Source organism: Erinaceus europaeus, chromosome 15 (assembly GCF_950295315.1).
Source record: "Erinaceus europaeus chromosome 15, mEriEur2.1, whole genome shotgun sequence".
Classification (NCBI taxonomy): domain Eukaryota; kingdom Metazoa; phylum Chordata; class Mammalia; order Eulipotyphla; family Erinaceidae; genus Erinaceus; species Erinaceus europaeus.
Window position 1 is genome coordinate 60,287,380 of NC_080176.1, and position 23,564 is coordinate 60,310,943.

Consider the following 23,564-nt stretch of genomic DNA (forward strand, 5'->3'; position numbering starts at 1 on the left):
GCAAAAGGGAAAATAAATAGATAAAGTTTAAAAAGAGAGAGAGAGGAGGAGAGGAAAACAGGGAGGAGAGACACCTGCAGCTCTGTTCCCCCACCCCTGAAGCTTCCCACATGCAGGTGAAGACTGAAGGCTCGAACCCCAAGCCCTACACAGAGTACCTCTCTCCCTTTGTTTCTTGAGAGACTTAGGATTCTCAGCAAAGCAATGCATAATCAAAGGAAGTCTCAGAGGAAGTCCTTAACCTAAGTCCTTCTGTTTAACAACAGTCTGGATCACGATTTGTTTTCCTCAACATCTTATAAGGAGGCCGGGAGGCTAACAGGCAGATTGGAAGCACGTGCATGGTGTGGTTTGCCAGCAGACTGGCCTCACAGCACTTAATTCAGCACCTGAGTGGGCCTACTAACCCCTGCCTCCTTGTGGTCTAATTTCCTGTTCCTGTTGTCTTCATCCCATCTGGATCAAATTAAGTGTCCCTTGTATCTTGTTCCATTCTCAAGCCATAATTATTTGTTTTGGGGCCCGGGTAGTGGTGCACCTGGTTAAGCACACATAATACTAAGTGCAAGGACCAGGGTTTGAGCTCTGGCTCCCCACGTGCAGGGTGGACGCTTCATGAGTGGTGAAGCAGGTCTGCAGGTGTCTCTCTTTCTCTCTCCCTCTCTATCTTCCCTATTACTCTCAATTTCTGTTGTCCTGTGAAATAAAAATTAAAAAAAAGGAAAAAATGAAAAATGGCCACTGGAAGTGGTGGATATAGCATGCAGACTATAACCACAGCAACAATCCTGGAGGCAAAGTAATAATAATAATAATAATAATAATAATAATAATAATAATAAGTGATATTTTATTATTATTATTATTTGGATTGTTCTTGCTCACCTCAATGGCTGTCTTCTTATTGTACCCAAGTTAAAGATAAGAGTTAGATCAAACCCTAGATCCCTGTACTTCCCTTTTGGGATATACCAGGTGAGAAAAATTTCCCCTTAGTACTTAAGTACTGGCAGCTGCTCAGACAATCCTGTCTAAGAATTTAGTGTGTTTCCTTGTTTTCAGCCCTTGTGTCTGCTCAGCCCTCCAGTGAGCCCTGTAGGGACAAAGCCTCATTCAGATGTGTGGAGTAGCTCAGCCTGCATTTGTTGACTGACTAACCAATGGACTGATGGAGCAGCTGAGCTCTGAGTGGTGGGCCTGGGCTAGCACAGAAGCACAGCAGCAGGAGTGACCAGAAGGTCTCTGTGTGAACACTGGTGTGAGTAGCATTTGCCTGTTTGGTGCCTTTTTGTCTCCTGTTCCTCCTGGGGTCACTGGGTCTGAATAGCCTTTGAGGAGGAGAGAAGATGGTGTCAGGGAATCAGAGCAGCTCACCTCCATCTGCCTTTGATTCTCAGGCTGGGAAAATGCTTCCAGCAGGGCTGGTGCAAAAGAACCTGACATGTTGACAGGGTGCGCCCTCTCCCTCCTATCACGTGAGCAGGACCTGCCTGAGTTTCTCCAACTTCATAAATCCTCAGCTTTTTCCAGCCACTGCTGTGCTAGCCCTGAGGCTGGTCCCGCTCCAGGAAATGGATGCTTTGCTTTGTGACCCCCATCTGAAGGGGACATTGTGCTTCTGCAGCCCCAACCCCACAGAGGGCTGGCTTCTGGCATACAGGTGGGCCCGTCTGCTTGTGGATGTAAGACGTGCTTTCTGCTTTCTGGAACTTTGCAGGAAATTCAAATTGTTCAGCACGGTTTGTTTCATTTGTTATTTAATATTGATTTACAAAATTACAAGATAACAGAGGTACAACTCCACACTGTCCCCACTACCAGAGTTCTGAATCCCCATTCCCTCCATTTTAAGCTACAGCAGCTTTCCCCTCCCTTTTGGTTATTTATTTTTTCCTTCCATCACCAAAGGTCTATATCCCCATACTGATAGATAACTATTGCAGTTCTCCCATAGTCTTGAAAATTGGTTGACATTTTTTTTTTTTACATTTGTATGCTCAGTTGTTTATGTACCACCTATGAGTACAGCCACTCTGTAGCTGTCCTTCACCTCCTTACTTGCTTCACTGAGCATCATCTTTCCCAATTCCATCCACTTCATCCCAAAGGACACAATATCACCCCTTTTTATTGCTGCATAATACTCTGTTGAATGTATGTACCATAACATTTTTATCCAGTCATCTGTTGAAGGACATTTTGGCTGATTTTGCTATTGTGAATGAACGTGGGGTGCATATATCCCTTTGACTCCGTGTTATATCTTTTTGGTAGTGGGACTGCTGGGTCATATGGCATTTTCATTTGTGTTTGCTTAAGGATTCTCCAGACTGTTCTCTATTTCTCCCACTTTGGGAGTATGGATCCCAACACTATTCAGTAACTTGTAGATTAAACTGAACTAGGTATTTGATTTTCTGAGAGGAGATCCAAAGAAATGTTCTGACACCTTGGTGTGTGTGTGTGTGTGTGTGTGTGTGTGTGTGTGTGTGTGTGTGTGTGTGTGTGTGTGTGTGTGTGTGTGTGTATAAAGGCCTGAGGAAGGAAGGACCCAGAGAAGGGGTCAAGTTAGAGAATTCCCGGTGGATCACATGCAGGAGCTACCCTGCCTGTTTTGGGGGACATCCATTAGCTCCCAGTGAAGAAGAAAAATCTCGTGTCCAGCCTGTGAGTGGAGGTAGGGAAGGAGAGGAATGAAAATTTGCCTGAGTTCACGGACATGGGAGTAGTGACAGCCTAGCAAGCTTCCACTCAAACCTTCCTGCCTTAGCAGCTCTGTGCATTGGAGCTGCTTGGTCTTTTCATTCTTTTCCTATCACATTTCTTGGTGTCCCTAACTACATCTGGAGGATTTCATGGCTGCTAGCACAGTATTTTGGTTATTAGTCCTTTGTCTGATGTATTCTGTGTAAAGATCTTCTCCCATGTCATTGAATGTCTTTCTATTTGGGTTGTGGTACCCTTCCTTGGCTGTGCAGAATTTCAGTTTGATGTAGTCCTATTGGTTTATTTTCACTTTTTTTCCCCAGGTTTTTATGTTGAATTTGAATCTTTGAAGCCTTTTTTGAAGCATAAATCATGAAGTATCCTGCCGATGTTTGATTCTGTTTCATAGTTTCTGGCCTAATGTCTATGTCCCTGATTCACTTGGAGTTGACGTTTATGCATGGTGATAAGTGATGGCTCAATTATATCCACTTGCATGTTTGAATCCATTTTCCCAGCACCAGCACCATGTGTTGAAGAGACTGTCCTTTCACACCATTTGATGATTTGGGTTCTCTTGTCAAAAATTAGCTGGTATTTGTTGTGGGGGCTTATTTCTGGATCTCCATATTTATTCCATTGGTCTATGTGTCTGTTTTTGTTCCAGTACCAGGCATTTTTGATTGCAGTGGTTTTGTAGTATAGTTTAAGGTCAGGTAATGTAATGCCTCCAGTCTTGCTTTGGGAATCCTTGGGGATTTTTTGGTTCTAGATAAATTTTTGAAGCTTTTGTTCTATTCCTTTAAAGAAGTTCACTGGTATCTTCATGAGGATGACATTAAATCTGCATATGACTCTGGGCTGGATGGTCTTTTTGATGATGTTAGAACTTCCAATCCATGAGATGGGACGTATTTCCATTTTTTTGTATCTCTTTCTATTTTTTGGAGAGTATTTTTCAGTGTTTAAGTTTAGTTATGAGTTATTTCAGTGTATGAGTCCTTCTCTTCCTTTGCTAACTTTATTCCTAATATTTGATTATTTTTGTTTCTATAGTGAATAGGATTAATTTCTGTATCTTTTCTTTTTCTGATTTTGTGTTTGCATAGAGGAATGTGACTGATTTATCTATATTGATGTTATAGTCTGCCACATGACTATATTATTCAATGATACTTAGGAGTTTTCCACTGAGCTCTTGAGGGTTTTGTATGTATACAGTCGTATCATTTGCAAATAGAGATATTTTTAACTTCTCTTAATATGTATCCCTTTGATTTATTTCTAATTGCTATGGCTAGGACTTTCCAGGCAATATTGAATAGTAGTGGTTATAATGGGCATCCCTGTCTTGTACTTGACCGTAGAGAAAATGATTTCAGTTGTTCATTATTGAGTACGGTGTTGGCTGTTGGCTGTTGGTTTACTATACATAGACTCAACTAGTTTGAGGAATTTCCCATGTATTCCCACTTTTTAAAATGTTTTGATCATGAGTAATGTTGAACTTTGTTGAAGGTGTTCTCTGTGTCTATTGAGATGATCACGTAATGTTTAGTTTCATACTTGATGACATGGTAGATCACATTTATTGATTTGCATATCTTGATCCAGACTTGTATCCCTAGGGTAAATCCTACTTGATCATGGTGCACAATATTCTTAATGTATTGCTTTATGTGGTTGGCTAAAATTATGTTGAATATCTTAGGGTATTTATCAGGGGTATTGGTCTGTAGTTTTATGTATTTATTTGTTTATTTTTGTTGCATCTCTACTTTAAGTATTAGTATGGTGCTGGCTTCATAAAAAGTGTTAGGGAGAATCCTTGTGTCTTTTATAGTGTGGAAGAGCTTAAGGGGTATTGATAGTAGTTCTTCTTTAAAGGTTTTGTGGAATTTGTTTGTAAACCCTGGGCCTGGACTCTTATTTTGGGGGGATGTTTTTTGATTACTGTGTTGATTGCTTTGGTTGTAATTGACACACACACACACACACACACACACACACACACACACACACACACACATCTTAAACAATTGAATAGAGCTTGGATACTGTCTAGATAGGCATGTATTGTCAATTATAACACTCTGACCTTTGAGGATATTACCATCTTGCAGGTATGGACAGAAGGGACAACCAATGTAGTTTTTCCTTGCATGGAGATTCTCTCTCCAGCCCAGCAGAGCACAACCATCCAGCAGGGGATAGGTTGTGGAAGGAGCCTCTGATTCTCAGTGTTTTCTTCCTAATTGAGTGACTCTCCTTGTCTGAGAATAACTTGTCCTTCTCAGGTAAGTTTATGGCTCTTCTGGCAACTGAACTTCTAGGCAAGTTTCGCAAGAAGAGTTGGTGAAGGAGGAAAATGCCACACTTCGAAGACCCCTTAGAATCTTTTTTAAGGTGAGCAGTAAAGTTCATGTACTCAGGCAAGCATAGGGGCAAACCAGAAGCCATAACCTATCTCCAGCCTAAAATGTATTGATTTTTCCCCCTGAAGGCAGTCAGCATTTCCCCAGGCAGCCTGTCTTAAAATGCAATATGCCTGACAGGTCTACACAGTCAGCAATTCCTGATTCACCCCCCCCCCCAAAAGCTCATCTGGTTACCTCCTTCTCCCTTTGCTTCACTTCTGTTTCCACACATCTGGCCTCACAATTACAACAGCCTTCTGACCGACTCTATCTCTCCTTAACCCAGATGTCCATCCATCCACCCATCAAACCTTCAAAAGCACACCATACCCTGATTAATCCTCAGTGGCTCCCTGTTGCTGAGAACATGGTCTTGAAGGGAGAATATAAATGCTCAAGGAATCTGAAAAATAAATAGTAGAACTTCTATGAAGGTATTTTTCTAAAAGAAAAGAAAATTGATCTTCACTGATAGAACCAACGTATGTTTCAACAGGGAGTCCTTAATCAGTAGTGTCAGGTTTCTATCAGTCTCTTGGAGCATGTGAGATCTTGACAAAGATAGGAGCAGAGTCATGAGTACAGTAGCATGCACTGGGCCTCCTTTTTCAGTGGTATACTGAGATGTGTTGCAGTTAAGTGAGTTTGAGGTGAGGCTATCTGAACTAAGTCAGTCTCCATAGATAGATGACTTACTTCCCACCAAAATAAAATTCTGTTAATTGAACATCATCCTAAATTTATAGCTATGGCCAAACACAGCATTAACTCTTGTTCTTTTTCTTTAAAAAATGTTACTTTATTTTATTTGACAGAACAGAAATAAATTGAGAGGGGAAAGTGGGTAGAGTGACACCTCAAGGCCTGCTTCACTGCTCATGAGGCTTTTCCCTTGCAGTGGGGACGAGGGACTCAAACACGGGTCTTTGTGCATAGTAATTTGTACATATAAGCAGGTATGCCACTGCCCAGCCTCATCTTATTCTTCATCCTACTCATATTTCAGATTTTTAAAAAATCATTAATTGGGGAGTTATTTATTTGCAATACAGTTACTAATACACAGGTACAAGTTCCCACCTCTCTGTCATAGGTACCTGCAAAATGCTCTCACCCCTAACTTAAGTCCTTTTCAACCATCATGCACAAGGATAAATTTATAACAACAGCCCAAACCATAGGAGTCACTAAAGTGGTGAAAATAACCTGCATGAATCTGATAAAGGAAGTTAAAACAGCTGCTTTCTGCCCTCACCCAGCTTTCTAGCCCTGTTCTCAACTCTGACAACACCATCCACCTTCATGTTAGCTATCAACCTCAATCAAAAATTGTTAAATCATGGGACCTTAGGAACATACCTAAAATAGACTTCCTAGATTCTTTTTTTTTAAAAAAATTATTTATAAAAAGGAAACACTGACAAAAATCATAGGATAAGAGGGGTACAATTCCACACAGTTCCCACCACCAGAACTCCGTATCCCACCCCCTCCCCTGATAGCATTCCTATTTTTTATCCCTCTGGGAGCATGGACCCAGGGTCATTATGGGGTACAGAAGGTGGAAGGTCTGGCTTCTGTAAAATTGCTTCCCCACTGAAGATAGGTGTTGGCAGGTCGATCCATACTCCCAGCCTGTCTCTCTCTTTCCCTAGTGGGGAGAAGTTCTGGGGAAGCAGGGCTGCAGGACTTCCTGGCTTCATACCACCGTAAAGCCCCCTTTCTCATCTGCTTTATTTCTACTTTTTGGTTCCTGTTTATTAAACATTTTGTCCTGCTTTATGGTTTTACCACCTTTCAGCCACCAAGTTGCAGATGCTACTATGATGCCATCCTGACTTCTCTGGGCAGACTACCTCACTACTATGTCCTGGAACCTCATCTCTCCAGAGCCCTACCCCACTAGGGAAAGGTAGAAACAGGCTGGGGGTATGGTTAGACCTGCCAACACTTATGTCCAGTGGAGAAGCAATTACAGAAGCCAAACCTTCCATCTTCTGCACCATCAAAGAAATTTTGGTCCAAACTCTCAGGGGGTGGGAATGTAAAGGAAAGATGACCAGAGGGCTCTGAACCCAAATTCCATCAGGACCTGGAGAGAGGAGAGGGAAAAAAGGAAGTAAATTCTGAAGTATAATAGGTGTAGGTGTTACTTAGAAAAGAAGAAAAGGACTATAGAAGAAAAAGAGGCAAAGATGGATAGATAGATAGGCAGACAGACAGACAGATAGATATACAGACAGATATAGATAGGTAGTTGTAGAAATAATAGTGAACCTTAGGAGGACTACTATAGCTTTCAATGGAGGGACGGGGGACACAGAACTCTTGTGGTGAGAACAGTGTGGAGTTGTACCTGTTTCCTCATAATTTTACACATCAATATTAAATCAGTCCTTTTTCCACTCACACAGAAGCTCTGTGGAGGCAGGGACTAGACTTACTTTACAGGTACACGTGTGTGATGTAGCACTGTGCTCTGTGTAAGGTAGCTACTGGACTCAGAATGAATGCATAAGTGCTGAAATCATAGCCATGCCTGATATCCCTGCCCCTTGGGGTCCTCCCACCCATCACCCTTGTCAGCATATAGTCCTCCTCCTCTGCTCCCAGAATTCATGGCACATTTTTAGTTCAGCACTTAGAGTTAAGTTGCAGTTATGGGCATGGCCCTGCCTTTCTCACTGGTCTAGGTGCTACTGTAAAGCCCAGAGGCATTTGTCTGCTCCACAGCCTATCTCAGTGAAGGCCACAAGTGCATGTGGGGTGTGTTGACTTATTGAATTAATGATAACATGTTCTATTTCAGTGTGATCATTTATATCAGCTTTTTTATTCTCTAGGTGAGAAGTCACAGAACAAACCTGAGAATGCCAGCGGTATGGAGGAATGAAATGGAAGGAGAGATTGTCAGGAGAAGAATGGTAAGGAGGAGTGGAAGTGGCGATTATAAGTGGTTCAATAATTGAGAAGGGCCAGCAAGACATCTTGCTTGCACAGGGCGGGCAGCTGCTTAGTCATGTACCCCATGCACTTTCAAGCCCAGCCCCCACAGTACAGAAAGAAGCTTTGGCACCATGTTCTTTTTTTTCCTCTGTCAGTCTACCTCAGTGATTGTCTTTCTATCTCAAAAAGATAGAATCTCCAGTTACTACAAAAAAATAACAGAAAATAAATTCACTGGAGGTAAATGGCATGGGATTCACCCTGGTGTCCTCTCTTCCCAGAAGTGCTACCCTGAGCACTTCACTGAGGTAGTCTCTTAACACCACCACAGCTTCCTCATCTCTTACGATGGACATAACACACTGAGTCTCAGGCTTTTGCAGCAAAATCAAATGAGATGATGACTAAATTAAAACAAACAAACAAACAAATTCCACACTAACGTTGTGCTAACTTGAAATAAAGTGGCAAATCCTAGTGAGTTCCAAGTGAAGCAGGCTCATCCCTTTTGACTGCAGCGTAGCATAGAGGTGATTGTACTGAGTGAAGTGAGGGAAGAGGTGAAGGACAGCTACCAGATGTTTTTGCTCATCTGTGGGATTTTAATGGCTAAATGAAAGAAGCTTGCAAAAATAGTCTGTGTTCTACAATACGAGTACTGGAATGGTTTGAGGGTGGCAAGAGAGGCACAGAACCTTGCTGGGGGTGGCGATTAACATGCATCACATAGGTATGCAAATACACCTAAAATCTGATAATTTTGTAAAACGATTTTAAAATCATTAACTTCACAAATGTTAAAAATCATCTAATTCACTTTTTTGTCCTGGGTTGTCTTGGAGCTAAATTGACAAAATGCTAGTCTCTGAATGACTGGGTAACATCAGACAGTACCCTGAAAACTAGACAATGCAGACTTTCACATGTAAAAAGAACTTATGAGGGGAGTAGTGCAGCAGGTTGAGCACAGGTGGCGCAAATCACAAAGACCAGCGTAAGGATCCCAGTTCGAGCTCCTGGCTTCCCACCTGCAGGGGAGTATCTTCACAAGCGGTGAAGCAGGTCTGCAGTGTAGGGAGGTTATGGGAATGTAGTAGAGCCTGGCAGGGTTTGACCTGAGAGGTGAGTCCACCCTGTTAGTCTCTCTCTCTACGGAGGGGTTGAGCAAAAGGGAGGACACAGAAACCTCAAAAGGTCACCCGCCATATAAACTTTCCCTGCCTCACATAACATCCTGCATCTTCCTGCCTCTGGGAGCTGGCATTCCTTAAAACATTAAGCCTGCTCCACCCTGCATCCCTTTTATTATCTACATATCAATCTTTTGCTTTTTCTTACAAATGATTAAAGGTCTCCTTCCTCATTCCCCACAGGGTATTGCTAATCCTACCAGTTGAACCCATAGCAACAGTTGCTGGGGAGGTCCATACCATTTCTGGCCCCTTTTGCCCTTCTCCACCCCTTTTCTAACTGTGTATGGTATTGTCAAGCCATTTCCATTTCGGTCTTGTCTCTTCCATGTCCCAAGCTGGAGAAGGGCGGCTGTGCAGACCAAGAGGTTGATGCAGACCATTGCGGTTTTGTGCCACGTGGCTTAACCAGGTGTGCTACCGCCTGCCTCTGGGGCGTTTGAATGAATAAAGATTTGTATTGCTTTGCCGCCACGAGCTTGATTCCTGGGTCATTTTTCTCTCTCACAGCACTAGCCCAACACTGCAGGTGTCTGTCTTTCTCTCCCCTTTTCTGTCTCCCCCTCCACTCTCCATTTCTCTCTGTCCTATCCAACAACAATGACATCAATAACAACAATAACTACAACAATAAAATAAAAACAAGGGCAACAAAAAGGGAATGAATAAATAAATATTTTTAAAAAGATAAAAAAATAACTTCTGAAAGGGATAACTATTTATTATGAACTCTGTATTATTAAGTCTATAGACTCAAGTGGCAAATACCCAAAGTATCTATCCATTCACATTTCCTTTTCCCTTTCCCTCCCCTTCTCTCTTCTTCCCTTCAAGGTTGGCAGTTGGAGAAACAGAAGTCCAGCATTTGTAGATCCCTTCCTCAAGTGCACAGAGCTCGGCTTCTAAATGAAACCCTGAGCCATACAAGTCACAGACGGGGAGTATGGTGGATGGATATATCCATGGGGTATGGAGTTTGCTCTTCTACAAAAGAGTTAAATACAGTTGTAATTGAGTGAACTAATTGATTCAAACAAAATTATTTGCCAGGCAGTTTTAAAACCAGAAAACAGTTAAAATGCGAACCACAGAAGGAAGACAACTTCAAAGGTTAATGAAAACCCACTACAACAGACAAAGGAAAGGCAGGACTGACTGCAGGAGAGCCCTTCCTCCAAATCTGTTAGGTGGCTGCACCAACATCCTCCCAAATGCGGGCGCTCTCCAGCTCCACGCATGCTCTGTGGAAATGCTGAAAGAGGCACAAGACGTGAGGCTCCAGTGCCTCAGCGGCTCTTTCTTGACTCAGTGAAGAATAAAGACTCTGACCCCTCCTAATGCTGCTGAGACAGTGCTAGCACTTGGGCTAGGGGTGAGAGTGCTTTGCAGAAAGTGAGAAATGTTAGCACTGTATCAGCAACTGTATTCACTGTAAGCCATTAATCCCCCAATAAAATATATGTCTGTGTCTATGTCCATACCTGTGTCTGTGTCTAAAGAAATAAGAACAGAAAGGGGGGAACGCAAAGTAAAACTTGGACTGGTTTGATGTATTGCATCAAATGATGTATTGATGTAAGCAGAGGACTCTGCAGATGGAGGACAGGAAAGGCAGTGTGGGTGTGTGTAGGGGGGTGGGGGATGGCTTTGAGGTCCTGGAGCATGATGGTGGCAAATGGCCTAGCTGTGGGGTGAGAGTGTTTTGCAGAGACTTGTGGCAAGATGCATTTTTTTTTCTTTCTTTCTTTCTTTCTTTCTTTCTTTCTTTCTTTCTTTCTCTCTCTTTCTTTCTTTCTTTCTTTCATTCTTTTTTTTTTTTTTGCCTCCAGAGTTATCTCTGGGAATCGGTACCAGCACTACAAATCCACTGCTTCTGATGGTCATTTTTTCCATTTTCATTCGATAGGACAGAAAGAAATTGAGTGGGGAGGGAAAGCATAGGGGGAGAAAGAGACACATCTGCTTCACTGCTTGTGTGGTATCCCCCCCTACAGATGGGGAGCTGAGGGCTCAAACCCAAATCCCTGCACAGGTGGACTTAACTGGGTGTTGCCACCACCTGGCCCCATGAGATGGCAACACTGCATTGTAAACCACCGATGTCCCAGTGAAAAATAAAATAATCTACTGAGCACACACTGTCTTTCTCTATCTCAGTGTGTCACTCATTAACGTAAAACAAAGCATTTAAAAAAAGTTACTGGACTAAAAAATGATTTAGTCCCCAAGACACAAAACTGCTGGGACACAGGCAGAGGAGAAAGGTCACTGGACAGTTGTTAGGAGGTCAAGCTCAAGGCCCAACTGCATCGCCAGTTTTTGTGTGACTCTGGACAGACCACAAAAACTCTGTTTTGTTTTTGTTTGTTAATTCATCAATCATGTCCTTGTTCTCAGGGTTACTGTGGGACCTACATGGGATTCTGCAGGTGTCAGCTTTCTTAGACATTCAGAGCACTAGTCAGACATCATGACTTCTGGCTCAACAGCAGAATCTCCAGATTGTTAAAACCCTAGCCCAGAGCACCTGCTCACACTACCTTAAAACTGTGCAGTTTATGCCCTAAGGAAAATTGCATTTTTCTAATTTGGTCTGTTTTTCATTTATTATTTTCCACTCAGTCTTTTACTTCCTTTTGGGGAACTGAGTGTTGGCCTGACATACTCTTCATTTTAGCTTGGTTTTGGGAACTTTGCTGTGAGATGCTCTGGTGAGTAAATTCCAGCACTGGCAGCACCTCTCTGCTCATCTTGCAAGCTGTCAAGACAACAGGAAATTTTAAAGTTGGCCTCAAATCTAATCTGGACACTCTGATCTCTGTTTCCTCCAAGAGATAAGCTTAGTTGACTGTGAAGGGGAATGAAGGGTAATTCAGCAGAAAATAGCAGGGAATTGGCCCATTTGGGTGCCATGTTGAGGTCACCTCGAGCACACTGGGCAAATTGATTTCCAATGAAACCCTTCTCTCCCATTGTTCCTTCTCTTACATCTATTCCTCCATTTCCTCCTCCTCCTCTTTTTCTGACAACACACAAAAGGAATGCTTAACCTGTAGAAATGGTTGTGAAGTTCAGTCTGGGGTCTTCTCCACCTCCAGAAACATAGCATCTATTGGGTCTACAGCACACCACCATGAACATGCCCGATCTCTTAAGCTCAGCAGGGTCGATCTGGTTAGTACTTAGATGAGAGCCTCTATTGGTAAAAGCAGCCTTTGGCTGCGTGGGTCAAGTTCAACAGCAGTTCATGTATAGTGTCACCCTTTCATGATTTATTTTCTGTTTGCACCCAATATCTTCAATCATAATTTTCTCCCTTGTGGTGCCTCAAAAGAGACATGTTGTCAAAGGATCTCACATCATTAGGTACATTTTAAGTGATATGTAACCAATAAACCAGGAGATATGGGTTCAGCCCTGACTCTATTTTTAAAGATCTATTTTTCTTTATTTAATGTATAAGAGGCTGAGAGAAAGGAGCTTGAGCATCAATCCACTACATGCAACACTAGGCCTTGTAATGGTGTGCAAGTCCTGTGCTCTACCAGCCAAATTATTTCCCTCACTCCTAGTCCCAACTCTTCTGCTATGTATTTCTACAGTATAAATGATCTCTCCAGAACTTTCTTCCTCAGATTTATCAATATATGGGGTAACATGTCTGTATGAAAGTAAGTGAACTTGTAAATAAAATTAAAACTCTTGAGACATTTTGGCAAATGGACCACTGGCAGGAATTTAGATGAGTTCTCTGTTGTGAGTAGTAGTGATATCTAGACTGTCAGTAATTCACAGTGGTCTTTATAGAATCCCACAGTCTTGGTCTCAAGAAGCATTAAATTCTTGTCAAATATCACTTCTCCCTATCTTCCCTCTTTTCTCCATTTCTGTTTTACAAATAAAAGAACAAAAGGGGAAAATGATTGCCTAGAGTGGTGGATTCATCATGCAAGCACTGAATCCCAGCGACACTCCTGGTCTCAATAACATACACGAGAGAGAGAGAAAGAGAGAGAGAGAGAGAGAATAACTCAATACCTTGAGAAGAAAAAAAAAACGAAAAAAGGAAGGAAAACGCAAGAACATTCTTATGGCTGGGTGGTGGCATACTCAGTTAAGCACATACAGTATTGAGAGCAAGGACTCATGTAAGGACTCAGGTTTGATCTACTGGCTCCCCAGCTGCAATGGATGCTTCACAAGTGGCAAAGCAGGTCTACAGGTTTCTATCTTTCTTTCTCCCTCTCTCTGTCTTTTCCTCCTTTCTCAATTTCTCTCTGTCCTATCCAGTAAGATGGAAAAAATGGCTGCCAGGAGCAGTGACAGCACAGAGCCCCAGCAATAACCCTGAAGGCAAATAAAAAAAAAAAAAAAAGGAAAAGAAAAAGAACATCCTTTCAGAATCTCAAAGGGAAACAAGGAAGAAAGAAATACTGTGCTTAATGTCTCCTCAGAGGCTCCCTCCTTCATTCTCTAAACTGGGAACTCTTTGGTCAGTAGTTACTTTCATGGTTGGCTTACATTTCCTCACTATGGGAACAAAACATTTCTTATAAAAGTCCCGGCAGGATTTGAATAAAGGTGATTCTGCAATTCAGGGTAAAATCTCTGTGCTATGTTATACAATTAATTACTTCCTCCACATTTACTTTAGAATGTGATTTTCAGAGCCAAGTGAGCCACAGGAAACACTAAGGTTCCCTGGCCTGAATGGATGGATTGTGTCCTGGTGATCAAAATTCATTTCCGAGTTATTTCCTGAAATGGTGTTTTGACACCTGGGTCATATGTTAACTTTATGAGCTCCTCTGTGACATGCAGTGACAACACAGATATGCAGTAGATTATTATTCACAGAGAGCTAACTGGGAAGGCCATTGCTCTTTGTCAACCTGGATTAGGTGAATGGGAAATGTCTAAGAAGTCAGGTCTACACAAAATGTAAAATGTCGGCTTACTTTTTACTTGGGGAGGGGATGAGTGGCATCATTCCAGACCCTCTTGTCTACAATGAAGCCTCCATAAGGCTTCACTGAAAATAAAGGAGAATGTCATGGAGTAGAGTTAGATGTACAGGCCAAATCATCTTTTTCAGACATCTACCACTGGAAGGAAAAAAAAAAAGAAAATGATTAGTATCTTTGGTTTCCTGAGGAGGAAACAGACATGAAAGTTTAAGTGAATTAGTGATAACTGTGCAGCAGACAGATGGAGTCAAACTCAGATTTCATTCCAAGTAGAGATCCACTTCTAAACTAACAATTACCCATCACTGCCCAGGCCTCCTGTTTTAGGAAACAATGACAATCATCTTTATCCTAAACTTGAGAAAGAACTAGAGTTAGTCAGTCACCCTTGGTGTTCTAGTGCACTGGACCAGCCCAGTGATGGCAGACTAGGAAGCCAACAATGTGTGACTGCTTCTCAGGCCTTCAGGACCTCCAGTTCTTGAAATACCTTGACTAAGGGTCAGCTTATAGTTTCCTTTATTAAATGAGATGACTAAGAAGACACATCTGTGGTGACCTGTTGCCTTGATGAAGGGAACACAGAACCAGCTGGCTGTGTCACTGACAAATTATTTACCTTATGACAATTAACATAGGACTTTCACTGAGATTAATTTCTTTCTTTTTTTATATTTATTTATTTTCCTTTTGTTGCCTCTGTTGTCTTTCATTGTTGTTCTAGTTATTATTGTTGTTGTTATTGATATTGTTGTTGGGTAGGACAGAGGAAATGGAGAGAGGAGGGGAAGACAGAGTGGGGGAGAGAAAGATAGACACCTGCAGATCTGCTTCACTGCTTATGAAGCAACTCCCCTGCAGGTGGGGAGCCGGGCTCAAACCTGGATCCTTCTGCTGGTCCTTGCGCTTTGCGCTATGTGTGCTTAACTCACTGCACTACCCCCTGACTCCCCGAGATTAATTTATTTCTTCACTAGACAGTAGGTACCATATAGAGTTAGTGACAGATGAAATAAAATCATTACAAACTGGCACATAGAAGTGATCTAAGAATTCTACTTTGCTAACATGAGAGACTGGGCAATTCTTAGCTCCCTCCCCCCAGACCAAATCTTAAAAAATCATATAAGCAAGAACTTAATATGTGGGAACATAAATTGGTAGGACAATTTTGGAAAAAAATAATAGTAAGGAACATCCCCAATAGATCAAAGACAGAACTTTATCTCTCTAGGAAGTGAAAGTTCATTGCCTTTAAGACCTCCTATTCTTTGAGTGAGCTCCCCTGTCTTAAGTTGGTCAGAACTAACTGTCTCTGCAGAGCCCCATGCTGTGTGGTATGAGTTAGCATGGATCATATTTTTCATAGGTGGAATTCAAAGTTCTTCCAGGCTTGATTCAATGGGCTTTCATCTGCTCTGTTGTAACTTACTATTTGGGCTCTTAGCATATTTGGTGGTGTGGACTCCTGCAAAATGTTTCTATCCAGTGTCCTTATATTCAGCTGCCTTCTGCTAATATTCCTTCACACGTGCCATCAAGTCACTTATGTAGATTAAATATTTAGTTAATTGTGCTCTTGGATTAAAACTTGTTTCCTTTGCCATCTTAGGAAAACCATGTTCGTTTTATTTTTATAATTTCTTTTTTTTAAATGATCTTTATTTATTTATTGGATAGAGACAGCTAGAAACCGAGAAGGAGATAAGTGGGAGAGATACAGAGAAACACCTGCAGCGCTGCTTCACCGCTTGTAAAACTTTTCCCCTTCCGTTGGGGACCAGGGACTCGAAGCTGGGTTCTTGCACACTGTAACATGTGTGCTCAACCAAGTGTGCCACTACCCGGCCCCTAGGATAACCCTTCCATGTTAAAGTCACTTTTGTGACCTGCTTCTCTTACCAACTTGTTTCCCTTTTTTTCTTTATCTTTTCCTTTTCTTGTAGACCCAGGGCCTTGTATATGAGTGCCTGCCCCGACCAGCAGGGCGGTGAACAGGGGCTAGGAACCCAATGAAACCTGAAATGATAGGGACACGAGACACAAAGAACGACAGCAAGTCAAGTTTCTGATCAAGCTGTAAATTTTATTGTGAACACAGGCATTATAAGACTTTGGGGAAGGAGGGGGAAGTGCTGGAGGAGGAGGAGGGGGAGCAGTCTTCAAAGGGGGAATGTTCCTTGCAACATACAATGGATGAAATCACGTTTGCTACCACAACTATGTGTTGTGTCACTGTTTCTGGTAAATGGTCTACCTGAGGGGAAAATGGCCTTCCCAGGGGAAATGAAACTTGTCTCGAGGGCTTCCGTTGTCTCAAAGCTTATCATCTATCAAGCAGAGAAATGGCTCCTGGCAAGTGCCTTCACCATATTGGAGCCCTTTCTCATCCTGATAAAGAGACAGAGAGAAGGAGGAGGGGCAGACCATATTACTAGTTTTTCTTCCAGTGCCCTACCTCCTCTCCTGTGATTTTGGGACCCAAACCTGGGTCACAGCATGAGGAGCCTTACCTAATGATGGCACAGAATGAGGAGCCTTACCTGATGATTAATCTCATTGGCTCTTCAATTCCTTTTCTTTCTTAAAAATTTTATTAGTGATTTACATGACTGTAAGTTACAGGTTTTAGTTCCACACCACACTCACCACCAAAAGCTCTATGTCCCTACCCTTCCAGCAATAACCACCAGAGCTCTCACAAAGAGGTAGAGATAGTTCAGTTCCTCCTCCCTCCCTCCCTCTCTCTCCCTTTTCCTTTCTCTCCCTGTCCCCCTCCCTCTCCCTCACTCTTCAAGATCATATATTTTAATTCTCTAGACTGTTCATGGATTGGAACAATAAATATTATTAAAACAGCTATCCTACCAAAAGTAATCTATAGATTCAATTCAATCCCTAGCAAAATTTCAAAGATGTTCTTCAAGGAACTGAGAGTCCAATTCCTATCTATTTCACAATTCAAGTTTCCTTAATACTTTACTAATTAAAGGGAGATACAAGTATAAAGATAGAGAGAATAGAACTCTTCATCTGCTCCGGTATATGAAGGTGCTGGGGACTGAACCTAGGTGGCCAATGAAGGTATCATGATGCTCGCACAGCTACATGATGCAGAGACCACACACAAACAATACAGAAGAATGTCCAGGGTTATTCCACAGTGCTGCTAGACTTGGGAAATTGTGGGTGGATGGTGGAGAGAGTTTATCGTATCATTTTTTATGAATCAAAATATCCTGGCCCCAACTGGAACTAAAGGTAGTAAGCACCTGAGTGCTTACTTAGATTTTTTTTTATGGTCCACTTATTGTATCATATTCCCCCATCAAAGATAATTATTTCTTCATTATTCATATGTAAACAGTCTATATCCTTTGTAGAACTATCTACTTAACAGCACATTTATCATAGCACTTGGTGTCATATACCAAGATGCAAATCACCCACTTTTAGCTGGTTTCACTCTAACTGACTCCTAGTTATTTTCATGTTTCTACTGGTTTGGAGAGAGGACAGAATTTGGAGGAGGTCAGAGAATGGAAGCCATGTAAAATTAGCCTTCCCCCCCCCCCACTATTTACTTTGAGCAAAGAATGCCTGTGGATAAAAAAAAAAATACCTTTTCATTTTGAGATAGTGGCAATTTGTCTTGGAGTTGGTCAAAAAATGCTTTTGTTTCACCCAACGAATATTTTCCCAACAAGGCATAAAAGATAGTTAGAACAACGATAACACTGTGCATGATACTGTAATTATGGAAGAAGACCACACCCCCCGGATCCCAAGCCCAGAGACTGCACCCCCAAGAGTGAATCCTGATGTCTGCAATGGATGTGTCAACAGAAGTTCATCAACTGTTATAAATGGACAGTGCTGGTGGTGAATGTTGACAACAGAGGAGGTTGTGTATGTGTGAAAATATGTGGAAACTCTGTACCTTCCTCTTAACTTTACTGTGACTTTGTAAAAGTTCCATATTCTACAAAGTATAATGCATTCATAAATGTAAGTCTACCAGAAAGTAACAGCCATCAACATATGCAATCCCATGAACAGTATTCACCAATGAGGTAAAGCTACAGAAAGAAGCCTGTGTCCACCTTGGTCTGAATTCTGTCAGACTGAAAAGAGTGGTCTGTTTTATCTTCCAAGATTCCCAAGGAAAGATGCAATAATAGCATTTTGACCTTGAATCAAGGAACATCTAATCATTTTGTCTAGTGGCTCTTCAGTCTATTTAGAAACTGCTGATCAGCTTACTCTACCTCTGTGGATGCAAGATTGAAGTTGGTCTCAAGTCAGCATATATGGAGCCTAATAAGCTAGCGTGGGTGTGGTCAGAGAAATCAAGAGTGCTTTCTCTGAGGTAAATCTCTATATTGTTGCAGAAGACATGGCTGCCCAGTTAAAAGAGGACAGTCAGCGAGACCAGGAGACACCATGAGACTAAGGAGTGTGTTCATTTATGTTAGACAGTCCAGGTCGAAAACCTGAACTCCTATGGGGATGGAAACAAGCTTTTATTTGGTGTTAGCAGAGGGGGGCTGGCTGGCATGGAGGAGCAGCTTGTGGGAGCTGCAGGTGGTTCCACAGAAGGAGAACTGAGCTGTGAGAATGGAAACTGTCGAACTTTGCAGGTTGCTTTTGTCCCCCCCCCCCCCCCAGTTTATGGGGGCTGCAGCAGCTGGCCTCTCACCTTCTTCCCTGGGCCCCGCCCTTCACTGTGACAAATATCAAACCTAAAGACAATAGCTGCCACCACCACAGGGATCCTTCATTATGAGGCTAAGGAGGCTTTTTTCTTTGTTGTTCATACTCACTTCTAGCAAGTTGACTCCCTGCTCTACTGTAACAATCACAGCACATATCATTGCGAGACTTGTAACTGTTTAGTCATTACTTACGGGAGAGGTGGAAAGTTACACCTGATACCTAGAAAGACACGTGCACAAGCACACTGCAGCATCACTTGTCATGCAAGGCCTGTAACTGAAACGGTATGAAGTCTAATGCTCCACTACAGGGTTTTTTCCCCTCAGACTTGGTCTGAGCCAGACACTATTCTAACTGTATTCAACATATTAACTGATTTAATCTGATCAACACTCCTAGCAGATAGGCTTCCATCACTATTCTTCCTGCACGAGGAAATCATGACATCATGAAAGTGACTTAATCCACTTTGTGAAGTGGAATATGTACCTGTGACACATGTAAGCTGGCCAGGATTGGATTCATTTCTGAAATCCATGCCAGAGAATAACTCAGGGTTTAACCTGAACATCAGCAAGCACTGGCCATCACTGGATATGGCCATCTTTTCCTATTGGAACCTTCTGTCTCACTTGTTCAAATGAAAATTTGAAAGGAAACTTGTATTCTTACCCCATTCTCTGATCATTTTCTTTTTCCTTTCCTTTCCTTTCCTTTCCTTTCCTTTCCTTTCCTTTCCTTTCCTTTCCTTTCCTTTCCTTTCCTTTCCTTCCCTTCCCTTCCCTTCCCTTCCCTTCCCTTCCCTTCCCTCCCCTCCCCTCCCCTCCCCTCCCCTCCCCTCCCCTCCCCTCCCCTCTCCTCTCCTCTCCTCTCCTCCCCTCCCCTCCCCTCTCCTCTCATCTCCTTTCCTTTCTTTTCTCTTCTCTTTCCTTCTTCCTTCCCTCCTTCCTTCCTTCCTTCCCTCCTTCCTTCCTTCCTTCCTTCCTCTCCCGCCCCCCCTCCTTTTCTCTAACTGTCTCCAGGATTATTCCTGGGGGCTCAGTGCTGGCACTACAAATCTACTACGCCTGGTGGCCATTTTTTCTTTTAATTTTTTTTTCACATTTTATTTGACAGGAAAGAGAGAAATTGAGAGGAGAGGGGGAGATAGATTGATAGATAGAGAGGGGGGAGAGAGAGAGAGAGAGAGGAAGAGAAAGAGAGACACCTGCAGCCCTGCTTCACTGTTAGTGGGTCCTTGCAAGGGTACTATGTATGCTTAACTAGGTGTGGTGGCCTAGCCTGCTCCCTGACTATTTTATTTATATTTTCCCTGTCCTTCCCTAATGTATATGTTATTCGGATGAGAGAAAGTATCTCATTCATGTTTTCTTTTTCCCTAACCACTTATTAACAACAAATACATGTTAAATAAGCATATATACTAGAAAGTGTAATGAATTTTTCAGAGTAGTTATTTTTAACTCAATGGCACAAAGAGAACTTTGTAAATTTCTGGGTCTATTTCTTACTTAAAGCAAAGAGATAGGAGCTGGCTTGGGGGGATATGTCTTTTGAGTGTCTAGTTAGTTACATTGCGGGGGTCTGGAAATTGAGTTAATATGCGATATGCTTCTTCCTCTGTTTCATTTATTCATTCATTCACTTTCTGAGTTTGGGGGGGATTTTTAAAATAGCATTTTATTTTTTAAAGTCAACATATGTGCAGTAGGAAATTGAAAACCACAAGAATCAAAGAGCAGCCTTATCCATCAATATAAGCAGTTCACAGGTTTACAGTTTTACCAATCTCCCTTTATTTACCCTGCCCCCAGCCCTGGGCAAACACTTTCATAATCTCTGCTCCCATGAAGTTAACATTTTCTTTTTCTGTTTTGCTTCTCACATAAGTGATACCATGTAGTATTTGTCTTTCTCTGCTTGACTTGTTTCACGGGGCATAATGCCCTCAGTGCCTGTGTCGTTGTGCCTAGGAAGACTTAGAGAATCAATATTAAAGGACTTACCCCCGTGTTCTCTTACAGACTTACTGTTTCAAGCCCATTTCTTTTTTCACCAAGATTATCACTGTAACTCAATTTCTACACAACTGCACCACTCCTAGTGGACATTTGTTCCAACTTATTTCTATTTTGATAAAGAAGGGAGGGATGGGAGGAGATAAAAGAGAGAAGGAGAGGGAGCAGGAGAGAGAGAGAAAGAGAGAGAGAGCGGGGGGGGGGCAACATCTGAAGCATTGCTCTACTGTTTCAGAAGATTCTCCTTTGCAGGGGAGACCGGCAGCTTGAACCCTGGGAGTCCCTCACAGTAATATATGTGCTCTATGAGGTCTGCCACCATCTAGCCCCTTATAGAGTTGGGCTTTTTCTTTTTAATATCATTATTATTATTTGTCATTAAAATAATTTTTCTAAACTATCATCACAATCATCACTGGTGTTCAGTGCCTCAGTGAATCTGCCGCATCTGGTGGTGATCCCCCCCCATCTCTTTCCCTCTTACTTAATGATGAGAAAGGAGGGTGGGGGAGAGGCAGACAGACACCTGCAGCACATTTTTACAGCTCCTGAGGCTCCTGGGGACTGGCAGCTTGAGCCCAGGTCCTCGTGTATGGTGGGTGATGTGTGTGCTCTACTGAGTATGTTACTGCTTGGCCCCTGGTTTCGGCTCTTATGTTCAAATGTTTAATTTATTTAAAATTGATCTTTACGTAGTATTTGAGATAGCTTTAGTTTCACTCATTGGCATGCAACTTTCTAGTTTTCCCAACACTGTTTACTGAAAGCTCAGCCTTTCTTCATAGTATATTGTGGACTCTGTCATATACTGACCCAATAACCTGAGTATATTTGGGGGCTTCTATTTTAATTCACTGAATTGTATGTTTGGTTTTACTTTTTCGTTTAATGGTAATGTATTATCTATTGGGTACAGACAGAAATCAAGAGGGAAGGGAGAGATAGATAGGTGATAGAAAGATAAGAAGATAGATGATAGATAGGTAGATAGATGATAGATAGATAGATAGATAGATAGATAGATAGATAGATAGATAGATAAACAGATAGATAAGTACTGCTTCACCACTCCTCAGGCTTTCCCTTTGCGAGTGGGAGCCAGAACTTGAATCCAGATCCTTGCATATTGTAACTTCCCCATTGAACCAGGTGTGCTGACAGAACCCCTGTGTTTTTGTTCTCATGCTGATACCATATTTTTTTTGATTACTAAGGCTTTCTGAGATATCTTAGATGCAGAAAGTCTGATGTACACATCTGTATTCAGAACTCATAAAAATTTATAAACTAAGTAGTTTTCCCACCACTGTATAGACTCGGGAACTGCATTTGGAAGTTAAGAGGCCCATCCAAGGCACATGGTAAGATATAAAACAGAGAGGGTTGATGCCAATTCCTAGTTTCTTGTCTATGATAGTAGTGGGACTTCCTGGAAGAGAAAATTCTTTATTAATTTAAACAAACATCAAAATGCACTGTTAAAAATAACCAAATAGAAAAAGCACGGAGCGTTGTACTTTAAGTTAAAAAGGATATGTGTGTGTGTGTGTGTGTGTGTATACATACATATATATATATATATATATATATATATATATATATATATATATATATATATATATATTACTAGCTGGAATATGCAAAAATATTTTCAAGAATGAACACTAAATTAATCACAGGGGTTACTTGTTGGGGAAAATTAAAGCTGGGTGGTAAGAGAAAAACTTCTGCTTGTACTTTAAAGCTTCATTTTAATATTTGAAACATATACATAGATAATCTCTTAAATTTTTCTAACAGATTTCTTTAAAAGTACATGACTTTTGTTTTTGGTCCTGGCTGTCTTGACATAGGGCATTTCAATGCAGTCTTAAATGCACAGCTATTGTAACTGTGTAATTTCATGCTAGACACACTCCATTCCACTGCTAAGCCATGCCAAATCTAAACCAGGACAGCAGCCTGAGGATTTTGTCTAGAGTTTATGCTTTTACCAAAAGTGATTGAGACTGTTGGGGGGGGGGGCAGGCTGTGGTGCACCTGGTTAAGTGCACACATAACAACCCCTGGTCCCCACCTGCAAGGGAAAACTTCATGAGTGGTGAAGCAGGAATGCAGGTCAGGTCTCTCTCTCTTTATCTCTTCCTCCCCATTTCAGTTTCTCTCTGTCTCTATCCAATAAATAAATAAAACATTGAGAGAGAGGGTAGAGACAGGGAGAGAGGCTCACTGTGATGCTGATTTCTCAGCTTTCTGTTTTCTGGCTGCCACAAGATCTTGTGGTCACCTAAGCAATGTTGAAATAACCACAGTCCATGGTCAATTTTTTGGCCTTATGTTTTCATACTCTTGAATTTTCTCCTAGACCAAAAGCACATCTATATCCCCAGAGTGTATGCTCATTCTCTATTTACAAGAGCCTGGAATATAACTACACAGACAGATGAGTATTTAAAATATACATAGTATAGAAAAAATGAGTGCATCTTCTTCCTGTGGGCAAAAACAAATATCTTTGCAGGCCCTGATTGCTTGACTGATTGGATGCGTACAAGAAAGATGTACTCTGCTATTGATCACTAAGATTAATGATACCTTCTCTGG

The 23,564-nt window shown here is 41.8% G+C and overlaps 1 long non-coding RNA gene across 1 annotated transcript; it reads left to right on the forward strand.

Moving 5' to 3' along the window:
* The first annotated feature begins 5,510 nt into the window (after nucleotides 1-5,510).
* Nucleotides 5,511-10,375, forward strand: LOC132533017 (uncharacterized). The gene is made up of 3 exons (XR_009544899.1): nucleotides 5,511-5,557; nucleotides 7,967-8,047; nucleotides 10,094-10,375. It is a non-coding gene; the product is annotated as an uncharacterized LOC132533017 (long non-coding RNA).
* Nucleotides 10,376-23,564: the final 13,189 nt, after the last annotated feature.